This window comes from Rhinolophus sinicus, linkage group LG18, assembly GCF_036562045.2.
Source record: "Rhinolophus sinicus isolate RSC01 linkage group LG18, ASM3656204v1, whole genome shotgun sequence".
Lineage (NCBI taxonomy): Eukaryota > Metazoa > Chordata > Mammalia > Chiroptera > Rhinolophidae > Rhinolophus > Rhinolophus sinicus.
In genome coordinates, this window is record NC_133767.1 from 14447789 (window position 1) to 14469923 (window position 22135).

The window sequence follows — 22135 nt, forward strand, 5'->3', positions numbered from 1 at the left end:
GCCAGGACGCGAATTCGAACACCGGTCTTTGATTGGTGGAGACCACGAGGATGCCCCGCCTTCCACGCCAGGGTCGGGGGTCTTGGAGGAGAGCGGCTCAGGCTCCCGGGTTGGGGCTTCTTTAGTCGAAAAGGCCCGCGTGGGCTCGGGCTGTTCCGGGTTTGGGCCTCGCTGTTGACTCGGCGTCAGAGGTCCCTGCCATCGGAAGCCACGGCGCCCAGTGGCTTGTCAGTGAAGGTCTGTCGTACCGGCCGCGCCTCCGGGTGCGGGGTCTTGGCGGAGGGCGCGGCGCAACTGGACACCCACAGGTACCGTAGGTCAGGGATACCCAGGCGGCCCCTGACCTTCGGCCCTCACTCGGAGGCCGCACGCCCTGCATCCTACCCGTGCTTCAAGCGAGGAGACCCCTTGTTCCGGGCCAACCACTGTTGGCATAAATTGTAATTGTAGAAAGTGGAGTTTGAGACCTGGGCTCGAAATCTTTGACTCAGCCATCACGTTTTGCCCCGTCGTCCCGAGGAACGTGGCTTACTCAGGACGCTTACATCGTCTATGCCCCGGGGCAAGCCCTAACCTTCTCCTTTGACCAGATATCTTCCCAAGTCTGTCCCCAATATCTCCTCCTCAGTGCTACCTGGGAGCTCTTCCTAAAAGAGAACTGCGCACCTGTTTGCTTTACGGGCTGCTGCTGAGCATTCTTTTCGTTCAGAGCTCAGGCAATGACTACCCCGCCTGTTTTTCAGGAACCAGCTCACATCCCACCTCTTTCATGAGACATTTTGACAATGAAAGAAATGGAATCTCCTGGGAGAAGTGTTTGATGGAGGACAGAGCGGCTTTTCCTGGAGAAGCTAGGGAATCTGGGTTATGGCTCAAACCCCTCTCCCTTCATCTCTCCTCTGTACTCACTGAACCCCGTGGTGACAATGCTCTATGCCAGTCTGGAGCAAGAGGTGGAGAACTGAGGAGGTGGATGATCACAACGCAGGATGTGAGAGTCTCAGTGGTCCCCAAATGACAAGGGGCGAAGGCCCTGGAAGTTGGGGGTGGGGGAGGGGGTAGGGGATTTGTTCAGGAAGCTGAGTGAATAGAGCTGAGGCCTGCTGCCTAGATGTCCCACATTCCCACACAAAAGGACTGGGAGGAATCCATGGAAGACCCCTCCGGATTTCTCATCCTTCCTCATACCTGTTTCCATTGGTAACTGCTTCCCAATTCGTTACTTTGTTGTCTTCTTCCCCTGCACTCTTGCTTCATTACAGGTCTCCCCCAAGGCAGAAAAGTGCACTCTTTTCAGTGTTAGATTTTGGGAGCATCTTGATGGCACTAATACACTGGATACACCAATGAGCAAGTCTGTTGTTATCCACCGCTCTAACTTCCCTGTGATACATCAAGGAGTTCCCTGGTCACTCACTCGGTTGACTTGTTCTTTATGTCCTCCCTTATCACTTTTATTTATTCAGAGGTAAAGTTATATTTTTTATTTTTTATTTTTTTTTAACAATGGCTCAAGATGGATTTTTATTCATTATGGTGCACATTTCAAATTTTCTGGCAAATTATTTTTTATCTTGTTTGATATTAAGTAAAATTTTAAACATATGATTTTGAAGACATAAAGTTTTATTTTTCAAGAAACGTGTTCTCGTGGCTACGTTGCAGCTACACCTTCCCTAGCCCCCACCCACTGCCCTGGCAGTAAGAGCCCCTCCGACCCAGCGGGGTGATAAGGGGCCCATTTCCCACTGGGCTTCAGGAAGGTGGGAGGACTCACTGAAAAAATCTAAATTGTTGGGAGCTCAGGGAAGATCCTAGCTGGAACAAGATGGTAGCTGAAGGCCTGGGGGTGAATGAGAAAGGAATTCAAGTGTGTCAGGGGGCAGAGGATAGAGTAAGGAATGTGAAGTAGACTGGGAGCCTGAAGAATCCCTCCATTCAGAAAGAAAAGAGGAGACTTCAGAGAAGACAGAGAAGGGACCACAGAGGGACAGAGCCAAATGCAATGGGGAGAGGCCACAGGAGGGGCTTTCATCAGAAGGCCGCAGGGGATATTGTGAAATGTCACTGAACAGTCACATGGAAAAAGGGAGAAACTAGTGGGTGTGGCAGCCAAGGATGTGATGATGCTGTAATTTTGGGTGAGTGGCAATAGGAGGTAGGCAATGTGGTTAGGGACGTTAGATACCACTTTCCCAGAGCTTGGCTGAGAAGGGAAGGAGAGAACTACCTGGCAAAGGACGAGCTGAGGGTGCTTTTTAGAGGGTCCAGAGTGATCCTGCTGGAGAGAGAAAGGCGACTTGATGGGGCATGTCTCGGAGTAGAAAAAATCAGAGGAAAGAAAAATACTTTGTATAGCAGCAAGTTCCTTCTCTTCTCACTCTTTATTTCCCAAGTGTAATATATGCTTTAATTTTTAGATACTACTACAATGATATTTTCATTTCCAGAAAAACATTTTTCCTTTGAGGAAAGAAAAATATTTTTTCTCTAGTTAAAGCATCTCTGATGTTGCACATAAGAATCTAAAGGAACAGCATTGTGAATACAGTATCACTGAATCGCACACTTTAAAATGGCCAATTGTGTTATGTGAATATCATTTCTTTCCTTATCTCTGCTACCAGCGTAGTCCAAGTCATGAAATTAAATTGATCTACCAGACAGGAATTGTCATTTACAAGTAACAGAAGTCCAACTCAACCTAGCTTAAGCCCAAACAAAACAAAACCAAAACCAACAGAAGAAGGATTTATTGCTCACATAACTGGAAGTCCAAAGTGGAATAACCTATAGAAATAGCTGTCCAAGTGTTCAAATAATGTAATCAGGGAATCAGGGTTTGTCTCTCAATTTTACTTTCCTCTGTGTCATCTTGTCAAGCAGTCTCTAAACAGGAGCTCTAGGCTTATATAAAAAAATCTCAGAGAAAGTATGTCTCCTTCCAGCAAAACTCCCAAGAAGACTCTGGCTTCGCTTGGTGGCGTGTGGGAGGAGAGCTAGAAAAATAGGGAGAAGGGGTCTGAACCATATGAAATGGTTACCCCCCCACACATGTACATACACGAAGATTTCTATTAGCAGCAGAAGGGAGGGAAACCTATCTCCTTTGCTGCCCAGAAAAAAAGGAATCCTGTATATAACATTTAAAAACTTCTCTGCCTAATATAATAAACCATCTATGAACAACATAAAACACACTTGCTCCCTCTCCAAAAGAAGATCTAGGTTTGGACGGGTTCTGCATCTAGATCAAGGCTAGGCTCTGGGCGATGTGCATTCTTCTGGTCCTGGTCTAGATGTGACTCCCCGGGGTCTGGTACTTGGGGCTCAAAAATGAGAATATGACCACCCAAGTCATCCAACATACGTTGGAAGAGGGAGACTGGTTGTATCTGCCATCTTTCACAGCCCTTCACAAGAAGGGAATTGGAGGCGATTGCCCTTCTGAGCTGCAGTGCTGTTGTGGCCCACTTCCTATTGGTATTGGTTTTGGGAAGTTATCTTAGGGGTTGAGTAATTACAGGACTTTACTTATTAAATATTTCCCACCTCTGGAAATAAAATTCCAATAAAATATCAGTCGGCTGCCCATTGGTTTACATTATGTTGGTTCCCTAGGCTAGTAACTAAAACCAGATATTCTATCCAACCAGAGGACTTAAGCCTGCGTGGCAGCCATAGAGTTCTGTCTCTTACCATAGATAAGGCCTCTCATGCCCTCAGATTATTGCTTCCTTCTGCCTTGGCCCCTGAGTCCCAAAAACAATGTCCACATGAAAACCTGTACATGGATGTTTATAACCGCTTTATTCATAATTGCCAAAAACTTGGAAGCCACCAAGATGTCCTTCAATAGGGAAAAGGATAAATAAACTGGTATATCTAGACAATGAAATATTTAGCACTAAAAAGAAATGAGCCATGAAAAGACATGGAAGAAACTTGAATGCATGTTACTAAGTGAAAGAAGCCAGTCTGAAAAGGCTATACACTGTATGGTTTCAATGATAAGACATTCTGGAAAAGGCAAAACTATGGAGACAGTGAAAGAATCAGTAGTTGCCAGGGGTTGTTGGGGAGGGAAGGATAAAAGTAGAGCATGGGATTTTTAGGGCAGTGAAACTTGTGTATGATGGATACACATCAGTACATATTTGTCAAAACCCACTGAATGTACAACACTAGTAGTGAACCCTATTGTAAGCTATAAACGTTGGGGAATAGTGATGTGTCAATGTCACAATGGATGGTAACAAATGCACCGCTCTGGTGCAGGATGTTGATCATAGGACAGGCTGTGCCTATAAGGTGGCGAGGGGTATATGGAGAACATCTGTACCTTCCCGTCAATTCTTCTGTGAACCTAATACTGCTCTAAAAAATAGTCTATTTTAAAAAAATTATGTTGATGAGTAAAATCATAATCCTAAACCCTTTCACTATTAAATTAGAATTTAGAAACCCACATAAATTAAAAATCAGTTAATTATGTATATGGATGATTTTTTTTTTTTAATTACACAGACCATCACTGGTTAAACTGGTTCAGGAAACTAGCTGTGCAGTTTCACAGCTGTAAGAACTTCTTATGGTCACTAGCATCGCTAGCAACCACGATCAGGGATGTTAAGTATGCAAATGATACTTCAAAACTATCATTCGCATGACAGGAAAGAAAAGCGGTATCTCCTAAGTAAAAGCTAGATATAATCAAATGCTCAGTTTATGTAGCTACATGTTTACAGGTATTTCTAAAATACCATGGTTGAGATTCTGGCAAGAAAAGGACCGTTGTTACGACACATGTGATGACCTCCAGTCTACGACAGCCCTTTTCCATTGAAAGAATTGTCTCTGTAATAAGTTTTCTTAACTCTAAATTTCTTAGCAACACATGGTTTTATAGCAGAAAGTTTGAATTAGAAAAGGGAAAAGAAGCACTGCTAAGTAGGGAAATAAAATTTCTAAAATAAACAATTCACTAGTACATTCAGTCAACACAAAAAGGGAGCCAACAGAGTGACAGGTTAACTAAGAATAACTGATGATGCCTAGAAACCTAACTGCTTTTTGTAAGTCTCTGCAAATACAAATTTTTCAACCTGCCTGGGGTAGGTTGATTATTTAGGAAAATAGATATCATCAACTTAATAAAGGAAGGGAGTTTTCTAAAAGTCTAAATATTTCTTCAAATAAATTGTGAAGAAATTGAGAAAGTTGTCAGAGATACCTCAAAGCAGTGCAAGTGCAAATAACTCAAAGGGGTGAGTTGTTCTAAACTACAAGCAATAGATCATTCTGATCCATAGAGATAGAAAACCTCCAATATTTAAAAATCAGGTTAGCATAACAGTGATACCAAAATCTGACAATGATAGATTTAAAAACTAAAACCCATTCTCACTGAAGACATAAAAGTCCTTGATAACACATAGAATCCAGAAGTGCATTAAAGGAATAGTACACCATGAGCAAGTGGAAAATTCATCGCAGAAATATAGGAATGATTCAATATTTTCACTATTATGTATAATTTACCATATTGTTCGGTCAAAGGATTAAAAACATATTACTATGTTAATGAATTCCAAAGGGCATTTGATAAAATTCACCATCTATTTCTGGATCTTAAAAAAAAACAGAAAACACCCAAAACCTTAGAAAAAGACTTGTTTATAACATACTTAAAAAAAATACAGGGCATCCGGATGGCTCAGTTGATTAGAGCGCAAGCTCTGAACAACAAGGTTGCCAGTTTAATTCCCGCACGGGATGGTGGGCTGCGTGCCCCCCCCCGCAACTAAGATTGAAAACTTGGAGCTGAGCTGCGCCCTCCACAACTGGATTGAAGGACAGCGACTTGGAGCTGATGGGCCCTGGAGAAACACACTGTTCCCCAGTATTCCCCAATAAAAAATGTTTAAAAATATATATCTCTAATCAAAAGCAAAGATATTTTCTGGTGACTAGTAGCAGAATTCAGTTAAGGCAGAACCAAGACTAGAATGCCAGCTGCAACATTGTTTTCTAACATTGTTCTGGAAATGTTAACCCAGAGTCATTGGGTCATTGTGAGGGCTGTTCCCGCCATAAGGGCACCTGGCCAAGGGGAGATCCAGTCTGAACTCCATTCATCCTGGCACAAAGCTGGGTCAACTGTAAGAAATAATGTTTTTTTTGCTAATTGGTCCATTCGGAGAGGTACCTTTATCTAATTGGTCTGCACAGTTGGGACCATAAAAAAGAACTCCATTTTCCTCATTGACCATTTGTGCCAGGTTTGTGGCCCCTTACTTGTAGCTGCATTCCAAGCCAATGCTGGCTGCAGCTTATGCCAGACATGGGGTCATCTGCTGGGAATTACAATGCAAGTTGACACTGACTGTGCTGGGCTCGTGGCTGCTTAGCAAAAAGGAGAGGGCACACTAAGGCCAGATGCTGCTCATTTGGGGTTTGTCGCCCTTTGAGAGATTTTACAAAAGTCTGTAGCACAAGTTGAGGCAGGCCACTTATATGGAAAAGTAACTGTTAATGGCTTGGGCCAGGTACGTGAGTTGGGTGGGGTGGGGTCTCAGGGAATCATTAAGGCGGGGGGTGGGGTGGGGCACAGCAATGTTAGCCAGGTTAGAAGAGAGCTCAGATTTGATGCCTGCCTGCACCTATGGGCTGGATGGGGGGAGGGCTCAACAAAGGAACAATGGCACCTGACAACGCTTCCATTGTAGAGAGAGCTTACCTGATACCTGCCCCTCTAGCTCTTGCCCCTCTCCCCTATGTCCCTGGCACTTTTTAAGCTGCTTCCTCTGTGCTGGAGCTTGGAGCAAGTGAGTTTGTGAGTGAGTGAGTCCATGTGCAGGCTCCTCAAGAGGTACACCTAAGACTCCAGCAGCCCTCCATCTCACTCAGATGCAATCCCTTGTGGTCTTCACAGATATTATGGGATTTCATCTTCCCAGCAATGGTGCCCCAGGCTGGGGAGCCAGGTGTCGGGCTGGGACCCTCCTCATTCTTCAGGGGCAACCTCTGCAGCTAAGATATCTCTCCTGATTCTTATTCACCACACCATGGGTGTGAGACCTGCCAGATCCAAGTCTCCACCCTTCCTACCTGTTTTGTGGTTCATTCTTTATATTCTTAGTTATAGGACTTCTGTTCAGCTAGTTCCCAGGTGGTTCTCAATAATTGCTCTATAATTTAGTTGTAATTTTGATGTGGTGGTGGGAGGAAGAAAACTAATTCTAAAATCTATATGAAATGGCAAAGGGACTAGAACAGCCAAAATCATTTTGAAAAGGGAACAAAACTGGAGGACTCATATCATACTACCTTGTTTCAAGAGTTATTACAAAGCTATACTAATCAAGACTATATGGTATTGCTGAAGTATAAGCAGGCAAACTATAGCCCATGGGCCAAGTCCAGCCTACTACCTGATTTTCTACAACCTGCAAACAAAAAATGGTTTTGAGAACTTTCAAAGGCTGGAAGAACTGCCCTCAACCACTATTACTGAACATCAAATAGCTTTTGAAGTCGGCTTTTGCAGTACTTATTTGTGAAACTTATACTGTGGTACAGTCATTTTGATGGCAACCAACATTTGAATAATAAGTAATGGCAAGCTGCTTTAAGCAATGGCATGCTGTCAAAAGCTAAAACAAGAAGTGAAATCTCCATTTCACACAAATTTGCAGCTGATATATCTTCCAAGCTCAAACTAGTTCCAGCAGCATTTTTTTTCAGACCTTGATGTAACTGCAATGAAAATTTTGATATTTCAAAATCCATTTAAATGTGCAATTGAGGAGTTTCCACATAACCTTCAATTGGATATGATTAACCTATAACATTATGACTTTCTAAATGATAAATATCAAGAGAGGACTCTAATAGAATTCTATCAATGCTTTTCAAGCCATAAATTGACTCAATCAATATATCTTCATGGTGAAATACACAAAATCTCAGCGCGGTCGGTTGGTTCAGTTGGTTAGAGCGCAGTGCTCATAACACCAAGGTCATCAGTTCGATTCCCACATGGGCCAGTGAGCTGCGCCTTCTACAACTAGATTGAAAACAATGACTTGACTTGGAGCTGATGGGTCCTGGAAAAACACACTGTTCCCCAATAAAAATTACAAAAGAAAGAAAGAAAGAAACAAACAAACAAAATTGCATTATAGATCAGCATTAATAGCTGAACATTTACTATCAGTTTTGATGGTAGGGAACACTGTCTTTGAACCCCAGCTAAGCAATAAGTTATCCCATAAAAAAGAACTCCATTTTCCTCATTAGTAGATATATATTACCAAAAAAATTGTATTCAATTATTATATTGAATTTTACTAATAAAAATTTTGTGGAAACTTGTTTTGTCTCTTATATAACAAGTATCTACATGATATCCTCAATTTTGCCTGTTAGCATGCAAAGCCTAAAAATTTGCTATCTGCTCTTTATAGAAAAAGTTTGCCAAACCCTGGGCTAAAAGATCGAAAATGTACACATAGATCAATGAGGCAGAAAAGACAGTCCAGAAAGAGACCTATGGTCAATTTTTGACATAAGTGGAATTCAAAAAAAGAATAGTCTCTTTAACAAACGGTGGTGGAATAACTGGAATCCATGTGTGGGGTAAGAAAAACCACTTTGATCTATGTCTCAATCCATTATAGAAAATTCAAAATAGAGCACAGATCTAAATGCAAAACCTAAGAATATAAAACTTCTAGGAAAAAAATACAGGAGGACATTTCTGTGACCTTGGATTAAGCAAAGATTTCTTAACTATGACACCAAAAGCATTAAAGAAAAATTGTCAAATTGGACTCCATCAAAATTTTAAAAACTTTTTCTCTGCAGAAGACTAACAGAATGAAAAGACAAGCCACAGACTGGGAGAAGATATATGCAAGTGGCTTATCTAACAAAGGAGTTGTATCCAGATATATAAAACTCTCAAAACTCAAAAATCAATTTTTTAAATGGGGAAAAAAATGGAAGATTCTTCACCAAAAAGGATATATGATTGGCAAATAAGACCATGAAAAGATGCTCAACATCATTAGTCATTAGGGAAATGCAAATTTAAACCACAATACTGTACATAGCTATTAGAAGGGCTCAATTTTTAAAAAGTACTGGCAAAGATACACAGCAACTGGAACTGTTATATATTGGCAGTCTCATGTAAAATGGTACAACCACATGGGAACATACTTTTGCAGTTTCTTGTAAAGTTCCTTATAAGCTAAACATACACTTCATTCCTAAGTTATTACCCAAGAAAAGTGAAAATTTTTATTTCAAATGTAAAAATTTTATTTTTACACAAGGACCTGTACACATATTATTATAGAAGACTTTACTTATAATCTCCCCAAAACTGGAAACTGGGTCCTTGCCAAGCACTTTTCTAAATATTTTATATGTTTTAATGCATTGAATCCTCACAACAATCCTATCAAGAGGGTACCACATCTTCCCCTTTTTGCACGGGGAAACCAAGACACAGAACAGTTACGTAAGACATTAAGATTCAATTTGGGGCTGTGTGGCCAGAGTCAATAACCAGTTTTAACCACTACAATATAATACCTGTCAATCACTGAATGAAGGATGTGTGTACAGCCGTTGGTCAAGAACATATTGCCCAATTATAACATTGTTCCTATGGAAACAATCAGAGAAGTCCTATTCTAAAATTCTGCATTGAATACCAGTAACTTGGGCACTGCTGTAAAACAAAACAAAAAAAACCATATATAGGCATATACATATATAAATGATTGATAGATAGACAGTATTTGTGTCCTCGCAAAAGAAATAGCTTACATGGTTTCATTTCAAAAACGCATCTAGTGTATATATGTCCGCCAATTATTGTAATGACCAGTTTTACTGCCTTTTATAAAGCCATAAGATTTATGTCACCATCCAGCCACTTTAACTTTTGCCAGCCATTTTGAGAAACGTCTGAGCCATGGAAACTCCAAGGAGTATACCATGTAATTTCTCAGCATATATTCATGTTATATGAATGAGTAATTTACATACCAGAGGGTGTTAAAGAGCCCAGGAACCTGAACACCAGGGTTCTAGTTTCAGCTCTACTGTGTGACTTTGAACAAATTAAGACTCCTCGGCCTCCATGTGGAGGGAAAAGACTAGAGGGAGCATGCAGGTTTGGCTTGTTTTTGGAGTAGTGGCCCTTGAGCAGAAGTTTGATACATTTTTCAGTGACTGTTGAGGAACATTAAAAGGGTCCAGCCCACTGTGGGCAGTTGTTTTTGAACAGGAATCCAGAGCCTGAACTCTGCTTATAACATTCTTCCTTTGCCAGTGACTGTCACACCCTCCCAGTTCATGATTATGATAATTACTGATAATTACAATAGCAGGCACCCTGACATGATTAAGAACAAAGATATAAAATTAGTACTTTTTGAAACTGTCTTGATCTGTGTGGGGATTCTTTTTCCAGTATCCCCCACCCTCACCTTCCATCTAAGGGAAATTCTGAGTCAGCCAGCTCTGCTCCTGGATTTGGTTATGCAGAACCGGGATCAGGTTTAGAGAGAGCTGGAAAAAAACACACAATCTAATTTGGAAATGACAAGGATTGGTTTTCGAAAGAAAAAAGATTATGTGAGGGAGACTCAGGGTGGAGGAAGGAATGATCAGCCAGGTGTATAGAATTTTCTGGTAGACACTTTGGTTGGGAGGAGGGAGTGCAGTCTTTGAGGAATGATGGGGAAAGAGGGTTTTTAAGATGTTTGCAACACAATAATCCACTACCCTACTCATCCTGTAATTGCATCCAATTATTTATTTTCTATATAGTCATTATAAAGACCAGGCTATCATGCAGGGTCTGTCATGCAGGGTCTCTGGTCTCACTCCCTGCATAAGAACGCAGGACATGGTGAGGCCAAAAAGGAACACCCACGGAGCCATAGATAGGGGAGTCATATCACTATAGTCTCGCTGGCAGCTGGGTTGGAGACACAGGAAGCAGGAGCCACACGATCTGCAACCTGCCGACCACTTCGCTGCCAACCGACTCCACTTGCTAGCTGTAGTCCGTGCTTGATAGCTTAGCCATGGCAGTTATATCAGTGGCTAATGGCTAACCGGTAACAGCTGATGGCCAACTAGTCACAGCTTACGGCCATCTACTACCCAAGCCAGGCTGAGAGCCTGGAAACTGCACTCCTGTCTCTGTCCCCACAAAGTTTCTAGTTATAATCACATTATATTATTATACCATTTATTTGACATTTATGTGCCAGGCATTGTAATAAGCACTTACGCATTTTCTCATTTGACCATAACAAAAATCTTTTGAGTTTGGTATTATTACTATCATTGTTTTAATTTTAGGGATAGGAAATTGAGGTTCACAAAGGTAAAATGACATGTCTACTAGTTAAGATGTTAAGACTTAAAACCAGGTCTTTGTGACTATTTTTTCCCCTTCTTCAGCCTCGCCCCCCACACTCTGGTTCAAGCCGTTGTTTCTCAGTCTAGTTGTGTAGGACACAGCTCCCTGGCCCATGCTGGTGTTATGAGCCTTGTGCTCCCGGGGGCTGAGGCCGTGGGTTGCCAGCCAGAGGTAGGCCCGCACAGCACACAGTATCCCATACTGACCCTCCGGCTGCTCAGGGCAGCCCAGCTCCAGAGAGAGCTGTTGTTCACAATCTTAGCTGTAGAGGGCGCAGCTCACAGGCCCAAGTGGGAATCAAACCGACAACCCCGGGGCGTTAGGAGCACGGGGCTCCAACCACCTGAGCCACAGGGTTGGCCCCATGATTTTTTTATTCAACAAATATTTACCAAGTGCCTCCTCCATGCCAGGCGTTCAGGTAGCCATGAACTAGACAAAATCCCTTTCCTCCTGAAACCACCTTCTGGTGAGGGAGACATAGGGAAGAAATGTAAACAATGCTACTTCAGATAGTAAACGGTGCTATGAAGAAAATCAAACAGGGCACTGAGATGCTCCATCACTAATCCATAAGGAGGCTTAGGGTGGCAGGAGAATTCAACCTCCCGATTTGGATCCTTACCTTTCAGTTTGTCGCATCCTGATCCCAAAGGGCACTGAAAGCGGAGACAGGAGCCGGACTGATTAGCAGGCAGCGCCCCAGGTGCACCAGCAAACTAAGGCCCAGCGACCACTGCCAGGAACCGCCAGAGGCCGGGCAGGGACAGCTGAGGGGCCCACCTGCTGGGGACCCCAGGTGCGTCTGGGGCCGCTGGAGGATCCCCATAGTCATCAGGCCACTGAGGCGCTGGAGATCTGGGCACTTGGGGACCCGACTGGGCCAGACTGTGGTGACAGTGGGCGCTGCACAGTCCACACTCCAGCCCAGGCCACCCTCACCTGGCCCCACCCCTGCCATGTGACCCTCCTGCACGGGTGATTCCTACCTCGCCCAGTACCCTCCCGTCCAAGGTAACCCCACCCTGACTCACAACCCTTCTGCCACAGGTGATCCCTTCCCTGGGACCCTCTCAGTCCCAGGTGACTTCCACCCAACCTTGCTACCCTCATGTCCAGGGAGACCCTCAACCTGACTCATGATTCTCCTGTCCAATGTGGCTCCAATCCAGCTTTGGCTCCCTCTTTGCCCAAGGTGACCCCAACTTGGTCTTGGAACCCTCCGGTCCAAGGTAACCCCACCCTGACTCACAACCCTTCTGCCACAGGTGATCCCTTCCCTGGGACCCTCTCAGTCCCAGGTGACTTCCGCCCAACCTTGCTACCCTCATGTCCAGGGAGACCCTCAACCTGACTCATGATTCTCCTGTCCAATGTGGCTCCAATCCAGCTTTGGCTCCCTCTTTGCCCAAGGTGACCCCAACTTGGTCTTGGAACCCTCCGGTCCAAGGTGGCCCAATCCTACCTAACCTGTGCACCTCCTTCCTGAGGTGACTCCACCACATCTCCAGACTCCCAGGCCTCCCTGCGCATTTGAACCGCGCCCAGTGACCGTGGCCACACCCCTGGACGCCCGGTCTTCCTGCCCACCCCTACAGCCATTTTCTAGGAAGTTGCTTGCCCTCCTAGGGCCTCGCCTGCCCTGGCAGCCATCAGCATCAGGGTGGGGACAGAGTCCCAGACAGCAGTTTCCAGGCACTCAGCCTCAGCTGTGACTGGTTGGCCATCAGCTGTTACTGGTTAGCCATTAGCCACTGATATAACTGCCGTGGCTGAAGAAGCAAGCGCGGATTGCAGTTAGCAAGTGGGGTCGGTTGGGAGAGAAGCAGACAGCAGATTATGGATCATATGGCTCCTGTGTCCTGTGTCCCCACCCAGCCGCCAGCGAGACTATAGTCTGGCTCTCTCTGCGCCCAAGGTGACCCCCCCAACTTGGTCTTGGAACCCTCCGGTTCAAGGTGGCCTAATCCTACCCTATCATACCCATAGACAGGTTATGACTCCCCTATCTATGGCTCCATGAGTGTTCCTTTTTGGCCTCACCTTATTCTGTGTTCTTATGTGGGGAGCCGGACCAGAGACCCCCCCCACAATAACCCACCGCCCCCCCAATGACAACCAGGTTGGACTGGGTCCCCAATACACGAGAGAAGCCTCCCACAAAGGGCGATGCCCAGCGAGGGGCCACACCCTCTCCGTGAGGAGAAGAGGCCCCCCCCCCAACAAAAGTTAGTGCTGGAGGGGAAATGCAGGAAGGCCAGCGAAGGTCGAGGTTCCCGCGAAGACTACTTCAGGGACTTGGCAGCGTCAGTAGACAACACTCTTCCTCAAGGACCGAATCCTCGCTCTGCCCCGGCGTCGCGCGCCCCCTGCCGGCCGCGGCCCGGTGAGCAGGGCACTGCGCAGGCGCGAGCAGGGCGGGGTGCGCGGGTACCCGCAGGGGTGGCCCACTGCGCACGCTCGAGCCGGCCGGCGCGCCCCCTGGAGGAGCGCAAGCCGCCGGGTCCGTGGGCCTGTCGCGGGTCGCAGGCGCCCCCTCTGCACCCTGGCGGCCTAGTAGCTGTCAGCTGTCGCCGCCGCCGCCAGGCCGGAGTGGAGCCGGGGACCGAGGGAGGGGACCCGGCGAGAGGGCCGCGCGCCGGCCGCCGCCGCCACAGCGCCCAGGGTTGGTGAGTGTCGCCGGGACCCGCCGCCGCGCGCTCGGGCGCGTTTGCTCACAGGGCCCCGGCTGCGGGGCCGCTTCCCCGCCCGGGCTGCCCCCAGCCCCAGCCAGCCTGCCCCGACCCCCGCGGCCCTGCACCGCCCCCGCCCTGCCGGCTCCCGCCTGCGCCAGCCCGGCAGGTGCATCTCTCCGCTGCGCCAGGCCGCCCTGACTCAGGCGTCCCCTCCGCCCGAGCCCCTGGGCGTGTCCCCATCCCCTTAGGCAGGTCGTTGAAGCTGGCAGCCTCAGAGAAACTTAAACCTTCTCGGAGATAGAATCGCTGCAGCATCCTTTGTGCCAAGCCGAGATTAGACCCGCCGGCATTCTTCTAGCGGGCACTTCGGGCACCTGCCTGCTAGAGACACGCTGCATCCCAGGCTGGGAAGCCGAGGCAGGGCCGCCAAGGATGCTGCTGGCTCATCTCCCAGTGCAGAGATTCCCAGTGTGGGTGGGAATGCTTCCCCATATTGGAATCCACCTTGCTTGAAACCCTCAGTCACAGAACGGGTCCAGCGGGAGTCCGGGGGTCCACTGTTAGTGGTGGGAGTTGTGTGGGAGACAGACGGAAGGAAACTCCTGGTGTAGGCGGAGCAGCCTGCAACCAACCTAAGTACAACCTCTGGTGTCCATGGTCAGTTTGGATTTGGTGCGAATTTTTGTTTACACGGGTATCTGCTCTACACAGTTCGCTGTAAGCTTCATGAGGGCAGGGCCTGTCTCTTGCAGGAGGGCTGAGGACAGGTGTAGGTTTGGTACATGTTTGGTGCATAAATGCATGGCCCCTCCTCACCCTTTGGACGTGGTTTAGTTTAAGCCGTTGCCTTATAAAATTATTTGTGTTAGTTGGCCTCTTTGCCTCCTGAACTGTGAGCTTCCTGAAGGCAAGGACTGGGTCTTGTCCTGATTTGTTTTCCCAGCGTATAGCCAGCACCTGGCACGTGACAGGCACTCAAGAAACGCTTGATGAATGAGTGGCTGAGACCCTTTAAAGGCGTGGAGACCCAGGCAAGGTGCAAGTGAAAGAGTTATGCTCTTTTCTTGTGAGCAACTGTATCATTTGATTTCGTGCATTTTGATGCTGCCTTTTGTAAACTTGAAAAGATGAAGACTGTTTTCCTTTAGAAAGTTTGCACTGTGCGATATCTAAGAGAAACAGAAAATAGGTAAACATGGAGGCCCTTAGAACCTCTCCTACCCTCTTTTTTAACTTCTTAGAGAATTTTTTTTAAAAAACTGAACCCTTGCTTATTATATCTGACAAACAGGATGGCATCATTTCCTCTCTAAGGTGAATTACCGCCATTCTGATGAGACAGCCTTTGGAATGAGAGTAGCTCAAGCTGTTTTTAAAAAGACAATAGCCTTGGGGTGGCTGGATGGCTCAGTTGGTTAGAGCTGGAGCTCTCAACAGCAAGGTTGCTGGTTCAATTCCCGCATGGGATGGTGGGCTGCGCCCCCTGCAACTAAAGATTGAAAACGGAAACTGGACTTGGAGCTGAGCTGCGCCCTCCACAACTAGATTGAAGGACAACTATCTGGAGCTGATGGGCCCTGGAGAAACACACTGTCCCCCAATATTTCCCAATAAAATTTATATAACATAAAAATTAAAAAAAAAGACAATAGCCTTTCACAGTGCATGTGCCAGGCAGTCTCATGGGCACCTGTTTTGACTTAGTCTGGGAAGGCCCAGGTAAGACGCCTTGGTTAATAGTTTCTTCTCCAGACCTGCTTCCCAAGATGGCAGTGGACTCCTCTGTTTTTGAGTCTGTTGAGAGGGAAGCATTCTAGAACTCTGGGGAGAATGATGTGTAAGGCTCTGTGCACCATTGAAAGACTAACTTGATGTGGTCCCTACACATGGGGACCTTAGGTGGAGCTAACGAGACGATGATTTATTCACAAGTAATGGTGACATACGACAATGAGATAAGTACACATGAGACATCTAGAAAAGCTGCTGCTGCGGCTGCTGCATGTGTTCAGAGGTGGAGGAGTGGAGGAATGATGGCATGGCACGAGAGCAGAAGGGCTCAGCCCTGGCTGCACGTTAGAATCAGCTGGCAGATCCATGCCCAGGATTTCCGGGGTGGGGGTGGGGGGCCTCAGATGTCAGTTTCTATCTTTTTTTTTTAAATTGGGGAACAGTGTGCTTCTCCAGGGCCCATCAGCTCCAAGTCGTTGTCCTTCAATCTAGTTGTGGAGGGCGCAGCTCAGCTCCAAGTCCAGTTGCTGTTTTCAATCTTTAGTTGCAGGGGTGCAGCCCTCCATCCCATGTGGGAATTGAACCGGCAACCTGGTTGTTGAGAGCTCTCGCTCTAACCAACTGAGCCATCTGGCCGCCCCCAGTTTCTATCTTAAAGTGCCCCAGAAGATTCTGTCGTGCAGCCAAGATGAAGAACCCTTCATTCAGCCAGGGTTACCAGTGGCTGCTTCACAGAGGGGTAGGGCTGGGCTGGGAAATGACAGGTAGGATTTCAGGAGGTGGAGACACGTACCGTGGGTGACATTCCAAGCAGACAAAACCACAGAAGGCCCAGACCCCCCTGGGAAAGTGTACGGTGTGTCAGTCCCTGTGCTGGGGAACTTGGGCAGTGCCCGTCCCCCTGAATGGCTCAGAGTTGTTTGTGCATTTGAAGAGATTTGGAGTCAACAGGCAGGCAGGCACCTTTGCTGGAGCTCAGTATTGAGCTGGCTGTCTTGCTCCTTGCAGAAGGTCCTTGGTTACCTCTCCCTGGGGATGCTCAGTTGCCTCATTACCTCATTTCCTACACCTGGAGAGGCAGACCAGCCAGCAGGACTGGGAATGGTTGAGGCCACAGCAGGGGTTAGAAAAGCAGGCAGCGGCGCAGATTTTGTAGCACTCCCCTGATAGCCTCCTGTGGGCCACATCTTTGGCTTAAAAATATACCCTCCAACCCCACCAGGAGCTTTAGTATAAACTCAGAGCCATGCGATCCAGGGAGATGGCTGCCCCCAACCCTGAACAGAGCTGGTAGCGGTGTTGAGTGTGAAAGCAGCATCCTGAGTCTCCACCTGAGCCTCCCAATGCAAAGGACTACAACCTGGGACCTGGCCTGGGGGGTGGGGAGTGGCTTTTGGACAATGACAGCCCGATGGATTTCTTCCCACCTCATCCATGCCGGGGCCACTTGTGTAAATAAGTCGTCTACAAACTTTTTTCTCGTGCGCTTTCTTGTGTAAAAGAATTTGAGCATGTACCCCCATATATTTTTCATTTATTTGTAAATTATAGTCGTGTATTCTTATCCTGAATATTATGGACATAGACATATACACGAATATAGAACTTTTAAAGAGGTCAGAGGTGAAGTGAACACAAATTTTTTCAGTGTATCAGTGGTACAAAAATCTATTGGACAAACCTCTGTTGCTTTTAAAAGAAAGCCATCTGATTACGTCGACATCCCATTTATAAAATGGTGAAACTGTCCCAGCATTTGGAGGTCTGGTTCTGTGTCCTGGTTCTTGGGGTGCGTGGCATTCCCAGGTAACCAGGTGCCTCATGACGGCAGAGACTGTGCTGCAAGCCTGGTACTTGTTTTTCAGTCCCTCTCACCAGTCACGCAAGGGCTCTTGAAGAGTTTGGGTTGATAAATGTCCAGGGGCTCTCAGAGAAGGTGGCAATCTGGTTCCCAGAGCTTTTGGTGTACAGGTGGAAGTGGTCGTGTAGATGGTGACTTTGCAGCATCTTTGACAACAGTCACACAATTGTGGAAGCTTCTCCAAACATCTGTTTTCCTAAATTCTCTGTTCTTGGCACAGATTCTTTTGAAAGGACATAACTTTCACTCATTGTCCCCTGTTCCTTAAAGGGACCGATTTGAGTGTGTGGGCTTAGAAGAAATAAGGTAGCTGACACACTGCTGCAGTCATTTACCATTGGAAAAAAGAAAAGAAAAAGGTCTCCAGATTTGGAACGTTTTGTGAAAGAAAATGTACACTTTTCCCTTAAGTTCTAGATCGCAGGATAGCCAGTGAACCTCTGTGTCACGAAAGATATTCATGGTCACTTACCGAGTAGCTACAAGTATTGTAAAACTCTGGCTATTTAAGAGTCTTGTTTTTGTTTTTTAATGAATCACAACCATGATATCTTGAAGTATGTAAACTCCAACATGTCTGAGAAGCTTAAAGTAAACTAGTGGGCAGGGGCCTGCTGTCACCCCTGTGTCATAGCACCCATCCTCCAATGTCAGGGTGCCATGGCAGCTGACACACACAGGCCAGCAAGGGTGCCAGGGTCTGTCCATGGATGAAATATTAGTAAAGCCAATTTTTTTGTCTCATTTTTGAAGAAAACTACTTACAAGTAGAATTTCTCACCATTCCTTTACTCCAGCAGATCTATCTTTCTCACCCCACTTGGGGACCAATAATGGGGTTCACTGGCAGGGACCGTACTCTGTAAATGTGCCTGCTGTTTTCAGCCTGTTCTTTACAGTTTATTGGTATTTGGACATTTTATCTGCAGAATCCATTGAATTAGACATTTTCACATATGTAGGGCCCCCCCCCCCCAAACAGGCCGTGTCCTGGGTAAAAGATTAAGCAAAATAAAACACCATGGAGCAGCATTACTGCATATTTGGACACCCTCTCCCCGCCCGGCCCCACCCCATCTCCCTTCTGGGCACAGCACCCATGTCCTTGTCAGCTTTCCTTTCTGGCTCGTTCCCTGCTGTACCCCACTCACCACTCAGAACTACATGCTGTTCCCCACACACCCTTTCAGGTCTCCATGATCTTGTCATGCCCTCCCCACCCCAACTAACAAGAAACTTGAGACCAGACTCCCATGTAACCTCCACCTGGGGGCCTTCCCAGAGCACGCACGTTCTCTCTCTCTCTCTCTCTCTCTCTCTCTCACACACACACACACACACACACACACACACACATACATGCATGTGTGTGTGCGCGAGCACGTGTGCAAATTTGGTCTTCTCCGGAATCTCATGATGCTTTATTTGGCTTCAGTTATAGCAATAACAATACATGCGGACATTCAGACTGTGAACTCCTTGGATTAAGGACACTGGGATTTTCATGTCCAAATCCTTACTACCTGGAGCAAGCGCCCCTCACGCAGTGAGCGCTTGCCAAATGTTTGTTAGATGAATAATTGTTTTTGTCTTGTGTATCCTAAAAGACCACGGATTCTAGCAGCAAACATGAATTAAGTACCTGCCCTGCCTTCCTCAGTGTGTATAGGCGTAGGTAGACCTTTAGTACTGCGGACGTCTGGGGACTCCCCGTGTCCATATGGAGGTGCTTCCCTAGCTGAGATGGGTCCTCAGCCACCTCGGTTCTCAGGAACAGGGCCAATTCTCTATTCCATACTTGTGGTCAAAAGGCAGAACTATGGTTGTCCGCTCTCTGTGTGACATCAGTAGGTATGCCTGTGCCTTTATTGAGACCCCCACCCCCCTCCTTCCCACCCATGCCCCCCTCCAGGCCTGTGCAAACTTAGGCTTCCATGGGAGGAGATGTGCTGAGTCTGGGGTACGACAGGAACACGTGACATGATGGGGTGTGTTCCTTGCACAGGGGCCCTATCCACTTCTGTTGGCTGGTCTTGAGGCCAGTTCAGCAGCGACCTCTCTAGAAGCGTTCACACCATTCTGTTCCATATATGCAGAAATAAAAACTTTTTTGGCAGAGGAACATAGAAATTGGAGGACATATTTAAGCCCATAATGAAAAAAAAAAGTGGAGGTGTCTGGACCCCTCAGCATGTACTGAAGAGCACTGCTGAGTGGGGGCCCCTGAACACCTAGGGGTGCTCATGAACCTGCACAACCCAGAGCTCTTAAACTAACAAAAGCTACTGGGAAAAGCATTTTTAGAGGAATTCTGTGTGTCATCAAGAGACTTCTCAGAAATTAGCAGCCCGCAGTAGGCACTCATTCTGGACCAATTCAGTTGCTCACCTAAAAAGCAAACATTGAAATACTCAACGATTTGTGTAATGTTTAATATTTTAACAGTAAGCAAACAAGCCTTTTAGTCGAAAAAAAAAGCTCTCCCTCCCTTCCTGGCTCTGGCCCTGGGGGATTGCAGTGAGCCTCTGCAGGGGGAAGTTCTCAGACAGGCTCTCCTGGGGCGGAGGTGGCGGCTTCGCAAGTGGCCAAGTGTTTGCCTTAGAGTAGAACCCACCTGGGCTGGTTCTGGGTCAAGGCCGTTCCCACTTCTGGAGACTCTCGGTGCCACAGGGTCAAGTGTTTTAAGGAACTTCAGCTTCCTTTCTTCTTGTACATTTGCTTTTGTAAGCAGAACGCTTTCCCGATTTTGTAATTCCGAGACTCTCCTTTAAATTCTTGTTTTGCGTAAACAGAACAGATGCAAGTATAGCCTTTGGTGAGACTTCAGATAAAAGGCCTGGCATGTGCGAAAAAGCAAGCTGGGGAGACAAATAAATAAAATATCTACTAAGGTGGTGGGGCTCCAGGGACATTTTTTTCTTTTGATTTCTAATGTTCTGGTTTGGGAGCAATATATACAAATGTCGTAAAGACGTTTGCTACTTGTAGGCTATACAAGGATGTCGTGATTAGAAACATAGACTGGGAGATTCAGACCATGGCGCTGTGGCTTTCTTGCTGTGTGATCCTGGGCCAGGTTTTTCCTCCTGGTTTCTTCATCTCTAGAAGGGTGATGATACCAGAAGCCAGAGCTGGCTTAGGAGGCTGCGAAAGCATAAAAGTATATCATGTAAAAGCTTCTTGTAATGTAGCAGGAGAGAACAAAGAGCCACCCCTGCAGTCTGGTCTCTGTTTTCCTAAACCCATATTTCTTTGTCATCGGATCTGCTCTGTTTTAAGGAACATACTTGCAAACTCTTTTGCCGTCTGATTTTCTAACTTGGTGGGAGGTGTTTCATGATTATCACGTACATTATGCTCTAGCGCCCTCCATTTGCCCAAAGGTACTGGAGAGTCATGCCAGCGAGTCCTGGGCCCCTCCTGATGTCCCGAGAGGCGGGGGTGCTCCGTATCTGCCAGATCACCAGGCCGGCCCCACCCCAGAGCCCTCTGCGCGGGGCCGCCTCCTCCCGGCCAGTCCGCCCTTAACCCCAGAGGGAAACTGCAGCCAGGAGCCTCTTCCAGGACTCAGGTCAGTTCCCAGCTGCTGCTGTCCAGCCTCAGGAAGGTGGGTGGTCTGTCTTTCGGCCCTTCCCCCCACCCCCAAAACCAGGCCTAGAAAGGGGACTAAGCGTAGAGATGTGTCCTTTCTTGACCAGACTTTTCCAGAAAAGGAAGTCATCTACTTCTCTCTGACCAGAAGACTTCTTTGAACTGGGACTTTTTTTTTCTTCTTACATTCCCGTCTTGGTAGAGGAAGAAACTTCTTCTTGCCCAGGCCCGATGACCTCAGAATGCCTGGTTCCAACAGAAGGTCCTGTCTTCTCCTCTTAGCCTAATGCACTTGGAGAAACCTTTCAAAAACCACAGGCCTCTGTGGTTATCATGAAATCACTCCTCTTTTATTGACTGTCTACAACTGATTTTTAAGATCATTTTTTCACCTTGTTAATTTTAAAAGAATTTGGATAATTTATTAAGTTGCCACTTAATAGCACTTCATACTATTTAAGCTTTAATTTCTTTCACATTTTAACCATGTAGTTAACTGAAAGCCATATTTGAAACTAATTTGTAAATAACTTGTTGCAGTAGTATTGTCTACCAATATTTATGGAGTACCCTTTAAAGCATAAATTTTGAGTAACTGTTATTAGACACGGACAGACCCATCTTTTCTAAAAAAGCAACAGCTTAACTTAAAGAGTTTTAATGGAGATGATTTGCAACTGAAGCCAAAAGTGAAACGAGCCATTTTAAAAAACAAACAAGCTTTCACTCCGCTGGCACCGGGACTTGAGGCATGTCTGTTGCGCAGTTTTCTGAGTTTTCTGTATTATCTTAACCCACTTAATGGATGACGTGGGTTAGTATCAGCCT

General features: G+C 46.4%; 1 protein-coding gene and 1 long non-coding RNA gene across 4 annotated transcripts in view; both read left to right on the plus strand.

Annotated features, from left to right (window-relative positions):
* Positions 1-61: 61 nt before the first annotated feature.
* LOC141569473 (uncharacterized) lies at positions 62-2566 on the plus strand. The gene is made up of 2 exons (XR_012493158.1): positions 62-308; positions 451-2566. It is a non-coding gene; the product is annotated as an uncharacterized LOC141569473 (long non-coding RNA).
* Positions 2567-13901: 11335 nt separating this feature from the next.
* The window catches only part of ABCA3 (ATP binding cassette subfamily A member 3), a 44433-nt gene continuing 36199 nt past the window's right edge, over positions 13902-22135 (plus strand). For 2 of the 3 annotated variants that reach the window (XM_074322817.1, XM_074322816.1), the window contains exons 1-2: positions 13902-14118; positions 21100-21287. The gene's annotated coding sequence lies outside the window, so the exon portion shown is untranslated. Of the gene's footprint in view, positions 14119-21099; positions 21324-22135 lie in introns of all 3 variants that reach the window. The other variant, XM_074322818.1, reaches the window with a different exon arrangement.